Here is a 9,603-nt window from a genome sequence, read left to right on the forward strand (position 1 = left end):
CAACAAATTGCAGATCTACTGTGGGTTTTTCCACGTTTCTGTATTGAATTTGCCTATATTACTGAAAAAGGCACTTTTTAAAAAAATCTGATATTCTCACATTTATACCTTCATTTTTTGCCTTAAGGTCATTTAGGGAAACAGGAAGCATTCTCACTCATTATGTTTCTGCTTATTGTTTAAACAACAGCATTCTCTGAGCTGCCCTTTTAACCACATTCACAAAGCCTACAGTTGTGGTGCTTGATAATGGAAACCAGTGGAAAATCTTCTAGCAGCAGAAGTAATCAGAGCTGAGCTGAAGCAAAGTGGCGTACAACAATTTATACTGGTGGAGGTCTGGCTTCTATATTTTCTTGGGTTCCTATCAAAGCCCAGGAGCTTAACATATCTGAATGAAGTCTATTGGGGTGCTGTAATACAAAAGTGGTTCTATTCAAAGATAAGGTATGTTTTATGGAAACATTCAAACACCTTGGGTTTTACGAAGTTTTCAGCTTACTTGTGCTGGAATTTAAAAAAAAAAAAAAAAACCTGACAAAATTTCAGGACCTTTGGATTTGCAAAGTGTGTAGGAAAATCACAAGATCACATCGCTTCCTATCATCCTCCTGCACCTCTATTTCTGGCATGAGGAAGGGATTTGGAAGTAAAACAACTTGGTTAAAAACACTTCCATGGGCATGTGACTTGACTGCCAGGAGCTATTAATTCATTTCACAGCTGGAAGTCACTGAGGTACTGCATGGCTACCAGCCACAATTGTCAACGCGACTTTTACAAAAGGTATCCAGTGTAGGGTGCCTCATTTCTGGGGCACCCTACCTTGTACCTAATTTTTTGAGCTGCTAGGCAGCACAGAAAATTCATGTAAAACAGCATCTGAAAATCAGTCCCTAAATTTCCAGAGACAGTCTCTAGAAAACTGAAGCAAATATCAAAGTTTGGTGATAAGTACATACTTGTCTATAGAATACATGGAACAATCCCATCACATAAATGAAACATTTTAGCCCCTCAGTCTTTCTAGCTAGCAACTCAGGAATCAAGTTGGCTAAATTATCTTAGATGTCCTAAGAAAAATACTTCAGTTCTCACACAAGTTATTGACTGTGGTCATGGCAGTATACAGGGGTTACATCTCTGCTCAGAATCAGAAAGAGATGGCAGTCCCTCATGCCATTCACTGGAACTTTGCTAGGTTACTGCATTGCATAGTTGAACTGATTTGCCTATTCAACATTACAGTAATTTTCTATGTGTTACCTTTCAAAGTATATATTAATCGGAAGCATATTGGGCTATTTAATAGGATATCATGGGTGTTGAAACAGCTGGGAAACATTCTCAGCATACCTATGAACCAGCTGCTTTGTTCCTACCCTTTCTCATTTCTCCGATTTGCCCTAATTCACATCAAGAATTATGACTGCAAAACTGCTCTGATGAATTAAACACTCGCTGATATAGTTTTCTTCTGACATAAAGAACCAGTTCTCACTTCTTCCCTGGGGTCTGTTTCCATGGGTCTCCTTTCTGAACATGCAAGTTTAAGGAAAGAAATATTAAGGAACCGAACAGAAGACCAGCACAACATGACCTTAACTTGCAGCTTCCAGGCTGTCTGCATAAATGTCCAGGCTAATTAAATGAGCAGTCTTGCTAAAAACACACATTAATGGCCTGACTCACTATAAGAGTCACTATAAGACTGACCTTGAATATTTATAAGGCAAAATCCACATGTGTAAATTATTCCTTGCAATTAACAGGAAGACTACGCATTTATGCAAGCAAAATAATAACATGGATGATATTCTCACTGGCAAATTGAGTACAGTGTTACACCTATTGCTAAATGATAGGGAAGGGACAGGACCAAATCGAACACAATGGGTAGGGGGAGAGGGTGGTGTCACATCTGACTTTATATGTGAGCACAAGGGAGAAGAAATATACACTGACATGTCGTCTTGGGACCACAGAAAACATCTGACTGCTGAAGCTCACTTTGGGAAGAACACAGCTTGTTCTTTCAACATCCAGATCCGAGCGAGGGAGAAGACACAGCACAGCAAGTCCTATATTGCTTATAAGCCTTATACATAACACACATCTCCCACAGGAATAATCAGAGCCACACTGGGATATTGCTTCTTATTGACACTATTTTGGCAGTATACAAACTCTGTGATCTGGTCATGTCTAGGTATGTCATAAGTATTTGTCACGAGCTCTTTAGACAAATATCCTTGTGAAAAACATCAATACCACCCCTGCCTATAGGACTTAGAGGATATAAAAGTGGCTATTTATATGGATACTCCATTAAATAACTGACATGGGAAGAGCTGACTTGTTTAGGAAATAGTATATTACTCTGACCCTAAGAAAAAGAACACTGTAAATATAAAAGAACATTGTAAATATAAAAAGAACATTAATAAAATAAATGAGACATCAAATTGTATGGGAAAGATTCACCTGTAGTAAAGGGTGTCTGATTTTATTTAGCCAGAAGGCAAGACATAGACTGTGGGCAGAATAAAAGGGTGCCACACAGTGAGATACTTAAAATCATCTGCAAATGGAAGAACACTTCTTTGCTTCACTCTCTGGAGGTCAGAGGATATTTTTAGGCAGGCCTAAAGACAATAAAAGAAAACAATAAAAGCTAGTTACTAGCAGAGGCCTTTATTCAGAGAGGTTCTCAGCTCATACTCAAAACACTCTGCTGACTCCTGAGCACAGTCATTCTAAGAGCAGGCAGGAACAAGAACTAGCTATAATTACATATGAAGCAAGACTATTAACTGAAAATACATAGCTCTTTAAATCAATAAAAAGTGAAAGTACAGGCTTGGTTTCACTGGAAGAAAATGGAGGTACACCCATATGGCTACAATTGCACAGGAAAGGATTCGAATTTTCTTTCTCTGACTTCACGTTTCAGTGCTATTCTATGCTGACACATAATGGAGGGTGGAACAACATGCCCTCCAGAAATCTCTTCCAGTGTAAGCTACTCTACAGTTCTGTGATTAGTCTGCAAGGAAAAAATCAACCCAAGACACAGATGTCACATTGTTACAAATACATATAAAACAAACAAAAAATCTGAAACTGGCTTTGACAGGTGCGGGTATGTCAGTGCAGCACACTTTGTCCATCACATTCTTCAAAGTAGCAAAGTACTACATCTGGATACCCACAGGAGGGAAAGATACACGGCAACTTGAAGGAGTTCTGCCAATGTGAAGGTGCATACTGTGCAAACCTTCAGGCCTGAAACTTGTCAGGCTGATGTTTTCATCTGTGTTGCTGGCCATAGAGAGCTGAATTAGGGCAAGAGGCACCACAGGTTCTTTTCTAAAATCAAATATACACTTCTTGAGCATTTTGTGAGGCACTTTTCAAAGCCTTCATTTGCCGATGCTTACAAATCTTAAACCCTTCCAAAGGGTAGTAAAAGTGCAACAGAGCAGATTCTGTGGTCTGAATTTCCCCTGAAAGTATCTAACCACTAGGGCAATTTTGTAGATGTATCATCCTTTCTCCATCACAGTTCTCTTTTTCTGTCTTTCTGATGTGAGAACTGATAAAGCTTCAGACATAAAGAAGAAGTTCTCAACACTATCTCTGCCTTTTATTTCTCCTTTTTTTTCCTCCCTTCCCTTTACCCCTCCCCAAGTGATGGCATTATAGAGAAGGAGGATGAGAAGCTTCTCAAACTATTTCAATAACGTTTAACCATACTTAGGACATTTTTAATTAGGTAAAGCGAATTTGTGAACTGATTCCCTTTCCTGTTTCAACAAGTTATGCTGGACTCTCTAGCTCCAGTTCTGCAGCACATGGTGCCTAAAAGGAATGCAGGACCACTCTAATGGCTAAGCCAGCAACAAAACATTCATCATTAAAATCCTGGCATGCAGAACAAGGTCCATTTACTGCCACAATGCAGAAAGAAGTGCTACAGCACTTGTAAGTAGTTATAGATGAAGTAATTACCAAGGAGTTGTTACCTGGGAATTTACACTGCACTCCCTCATCTGTTCCAAATGTTACTATTAAGTTGCCTCTCTTATTATTATCTTCTAAAATTTTCCATCAAGATTCATGCTGCTAAGTCTCCTACTAGATGACATTTCCTGTTACTAAAGTAAATGTGGTAAATTGTGCATAGTAGTTAGCCTGAATTACCTAGTACAGGCAAGACTGTAGGTGGGTAATATTCTATTGTATTTTGATGTTGAAATCTGTTGGGTATGGTCAAGGTCCTACTCTCTCTTCAAGCACCTCACAAAGGCCAATGGGACCAAGACCCTGCAAACTTCCCTTAACTGCACAGAAACTGAAAGCAAGGACTAGCTCAGGACACAGAAAATTGGACATGGAAAGCACATCTTAAAATATACCTTGGGTACAAAACCTTGAAAAAAACACCTTTAATGTGAACTAAGAGGACAATTTCTTTCTTGGAGTAGGTTCCTGAGCGGATGCAGGGGCAGGTCACTGCAAGCACCCTTCCCCTTCGGACTGCAGGAACAAACTGCCTCAGCTATTTCAGACAAACAACAGTAACATCGCCTGTCCAAGGATACCATCAGCTCAAGCATCTAAGTCAAAGCTTTGTGTTTGACAGAAGTGAGTGCACTTTTTTCCTTCTACCTCATTCCTGAAGCAAGCAGTGCGTATGACTTGCACATAGAGCTGTGGCTATTTGGTAGGAAAATCAGAGTGGACTGCTGGTAACATGGTGTTAGTCCACATCATTAACTGCTTTTATATTGTATGTGAAAAGGAGACATCCCCTCAAATTACTCCAAAGATAGCTAGAAACATTAAGACCATTGCTCTAATGGCCTGTTCTTATTGATATGGTAAAGCAAAGCTCAGTTGAGATGTGTATTTTCTTTTATCCTGTCAAACTGTGAAGTTTCAGAAGACAAATCAAGGCTCACAGAATGTGAAATTAAAAGACTATTCACATGATCTGTCTGTGAAAACTTTGTACCAGCATCTCAAGCCATAATACCGGGAGGTACATCATGTTCAAATAAACTAGAGAAGTAGCAATAATTCTGGGTCTAAATGGAGAATCTAGCAATTGAATATTTGAATCAGATGCTGAGAACATGAGGTCTGTCTAGAACAGTCTAGGTATGAACACAGTGTTGATCTTAGCCCTTTCGATCTCGGATTTTACAATATGAATCAGACAAGCTGTGGTAAAGGAATGAAATGTGTTACAGTTCTGCCGTAGATGAAAGTACCCGACAGTGTTCTTGCACTTATTTCAAATCCCCCTCAAAGAATTCTGGGCATTTTATTTTAGAGATGTTTACCATCATCAAAAAAAAAAAAAAAAAAGTTGTATTTGATCACATTACACAGGTCCTATAAAGTCCTGGTGAAGACTATTCATGCTGGTTCAGGATGCCTACCAGATTATTGCTGACTATTAAGCTGTTCTCCAGCACATCTACTATGCCTCTTGCACCCCCAGTTCTCTCCAGGGTGTGGTAACTCTCCCAGCATACCTCAGGTAAAGCCTTCCCTCATTAGGTTTGGAAGGCTGTTAGCCAAGACACCCTTGCCATGCTTTTTCAAGCATACTTCATCCCAGCTCAGCTATGACTGGTCTCAGAAGACAAAGCCTTGCCTGAGACACCAGCCATGCAACCAAGCCATGACACCCTGGATGAGTCCACTTCTGCTTAGGCCTCTCCCTTTCTCATTGACAAGACACCACCTGCCCCCCTTGCACTTCACTCTCATCCCCTGTCTTTTGCAGCCGCCCTTAATACACTCCAGGTCACTCCCAGCAGTAACACTGGTGCTCACATGGAAGATAAGCAAGGGGTAATAGTCCGAAGGATGAACAAGCCTGGGCAGCACCGCCACTACTTCCAGACTGGTTGTCAGATCGCTCCCTTCGTCTCCATAGAAGGCACTCTCCTATGTTACTGCTCTTACCCTTCATGTGGACACCAGGTTCAGACTCAGCTGGCTCTGAGCCCGTATATCTCATATGTGCAGATGGTCCCTAACTCAACATCCCTCTGTTATCAGTGCTCCTGCAATTAATTTGAGTTGCTGCTAGGCACAGGGACTTGGGAACAGACCTTACCTGACAGTGTATGAAAGGGTTTGTATTAGTTAGAGCATCAGGACTTGCAAAAAACAGCATCTATGCTTGGGGACGTGAAGTCAGACTATCTCAGTTTTCACTGCACGTGCCGCTGGAATTATTAGGAGGACCAGACAACTCACAGAGCAAAGACACCCCAAAAGCTCCTGAAGGTCTTCAGCCAACTATCTTCAATAGCACAAGCAAAGATAGATAAGGAAATAGCACTACATTTCACATTTCAAAACATGGGGCCAGTACCAGTAGTAGTTTTAAGCCTTCCTACTCCCCCTCTGATTAAATTTACTAATCAGATGAAACTAAGGTGACTTAAAAAGTAGCCTGGAAGGTTAGTAGACAGCCATACATTTGCTGAGTTCAAAGCACTGTTCATAAGCAGCAGAAGAAAAGAAAGAGAGGAGGAAAGGGGTGGGTGAGCAACATCTACTTTCAATAAACTTGCTAGGGAGTATGTGCCAGCACAAGGGCATGTAAGCCACATAAAGCCACAACAGATGTAGCTTTAAAACAAACAAATGAGTATCTGATTATTTTGCAATAAAACTTTTTTTTTTTAGAAGGGGGCAATCTGCAACAACCCTGAGGGGGAAAAAAAAGCAAACCTAAAGCTGAATAGCTCTAGACCTACACACTCTAGGTCTCCTACTTGTTCTAGTGCTGCAAAGTTCCAACAAGTCTTTCTTTCAAAAGTTATTTAAACTTGTGCAGAAGGTTCATTAAATATGTGAGAACTCTTCTTGAGGCCTGGAAGCGTTGCTGAGCTCCCCTGCAATGACTAAGCCTTTCACCTTCATTCTTAGTGTTATGAAGCAGAAAATTAACAAGGAAAGAGCACAGAGGAAGTGATCCTTCCCTAGTGAGAATCAAGATGCTTGTGGAAAAGAATATGAAAGACGTATATGAACCCATGAAGAAAAGCAGAGGCGTCTCTAGCAGAGGAATATCAGTCCTTTGAAGACTGCACACAGTCCAGATCTCATGTGAAAGTAAAAATGAATGTTTTTACAATTCAAGTTGTAAAAAGCACCCAACTTTCTCTTACAGGTACTGCAAAGTATGCCTTTATAATTGTCATTGGTGTAGTAGAAGTTGCATCAGCATCCTGTCTCCTAGGTCACTGATTAGTATTTCCACAGAATATTGTAAAAACTGCATTGTGATCATTGGCAATGACAAGTTGTTTCAGTAAATGCAGTAAGTTTCAAATTAAATTCTGCAAACTGTAGGTTTGTGGTCTATGCCCGTCACCAACCATTTGAGGCTGCTGACTGATGCCTGGATTTTCCATTTGCAGATGGCATGCATTAAACACAGGGCAAACTGTTCATTCAGGCCTGCCTTTACATAACTGGCACTGCAGGTAAAAGCTGTCCCTGGAAATCGCGTCCGTAGTAAAGTATGATCAAAAAACGCCACCTGCTGTCTCCTGGATCAGAGTTCGAAAAAGCTGCTGCAAAACTCGTGTTTCTTTTCATTGCAGGAAGCGTATTTGAATATGAAAACAGCAATCCCCTCCCAGGTAACAGTACTTAATAAGTCCTCAGATCTTCACCTGAACTACTTACTACATGAAGCCTTAAGCAGCATTTCCTACATAAGTGTCTTGCAATGAAACCTAGAAAAAAATGCAGTGATTCATTTTGAAATGCAAATGTCTTCTTTTTTCCAGACTGTTCACACACACAAAACATCTATTAATTGAATTTCACAATGTTGGCTTCTCTTTAATTTCAAGGTTCATCCTTGTTTAAAACTCCATGTAAGCAAAGTAAAATTATTCCACTGGCTGCAGTAACAGAGTGGACATCCTATTTTCTGAGGCTCTCGCCAAGAAATGCTCTCTAGCAACTCAGCCCTTGACATTCCAGCCAATCTGACACAGCAAAACCCCTAAGAATTTGCTTAGCTTTAGGCAATTTGGTTTCCTGACCCTGGGCACTGGGAAACCAGAAGCCAACCACGCCTAAATGCACTGAACTAAGCGCACAGCTGAAGACTCTTTCTGCACAAAAGCCAGTATGCTCAGGGCCTTGATGCACCAAAAGGTAAATTTATAAACCCACAATGAAGTTCAAACTTTCCCAATTAACAAGCCTCTGTGCAACTTGTATGGAACAAGTCAGACTTTGTCTGAAATTGGCTGCATAAATATTAGAAGTTGCTCTTTCCTCCTATATTTTTTCCTAAGTGAAGATGTTACGAGTCTTCCACACCATTTCCAGAGCAGCCTTCAATATTCTAAAGTTTATTTGTCTGAATTTTGTGTTTGTTTCTTTGAATTTACCCTTCAATCCTTCTTGGGTTCCTGCTTTCTTTTTCTACTGAAGTATTGTTAGTTATTTAAGGGTGTCCTCTTTCTCCCTCAAGACAAAAAAATGGTGTTTCTTTAGAACAAACTATTGACTTAATGGTTAGCCTGAGTAAATGAGCCAAAAGAAAACAAGTAGCCAAAAGAACACCAGCTATATTGACAGCTGGACATCATTACATCAGTTGCAGGTAGGATACAGCCTCAGTCAAGAACCTAACCAACTCAGATTAAAACAAACATACAAGTGCATCTCAGTTCTAGGAAGAAGCAACTTATTGCAAAAAATGCAAGTTTGAAAGTGCCAAAAAAAGGAAATTAAATAGAAATGTCCTTATATATTTGTTAGGCAATAGGCTAAATGGGAACTATATTTAATTGCCTATAAAAATGTAGTTTTATATCAGTTGCCCTGATAGTACCAACCAGGTAAATTGAAGATTAGCTCACACCTTAGACTTTTTTTTTTTTTTCCAAACCGATCCTTGCAACACTGCAAGCAGCCTTTACAAATACTGTATCAAATTTGTGGAGAAAAGACTGGAAGCTACTTAAGGGTTTGTATTGCATTGGAAGTGTTGAAAGAGTCTCCGACTGAGGGAAAAAGGAAATGGTTAAAACCCTGTACTCCTGTATCATGTGAAATTATGTCCTGCGCAATGTTGCAGAACAAGTAACTAGCTGTGTCCTTAGACTAATGCATGTAGTACTTTAACATATGCAACCACTCACACATTTGTGCACACGTTTCACAAAAATGTGATACAAACTTCAAATTATCTTTACTTACACTCGCATGAAATCCCACCCACTGCCTAAGTTCTGTGCATTTGAGTATTAATCACAGAATCATAGAATGGTTTGGATTGGAAAGGACCTTAAAGATCATCTAGTTCCAACCCCCCTGCTATGGGCAGGGGCACCCTCCACTAGACCAGGTTGCTCAAAGCCTCATCCAGCCTGGCCTTGAAACACTTCCAGGGATGGGGCATCCGCAGCTTCTCTGGGCAACCTGTGCCAGTGCCTCACCACCCTCATGGTAAAAAATTTTTTCAGGCATAGTCTAAATTTACCCTCTTGCAGTTTAAACCCATTACCCCATGTCCAGTCGCTACAGGCCCTTGTAAATGTCCCCCTCCGG

The sequence above is a fragment of the Eurypyga helias genome, unplaced genomic scaffold (assembly GCF_000690775.1).
Source record: "Eurypyga helias isolate BGI_N326 unplaced genomic scaffold, ASM69077v1 scaffold3038, whole genome shotgun sequence".
Lineage (NCBI taxonomy): Eukaryota > Metazoa > Chordata > Aves > Eurypygiformes > Eurypygidae > Eurypyga > Eurypyga helias.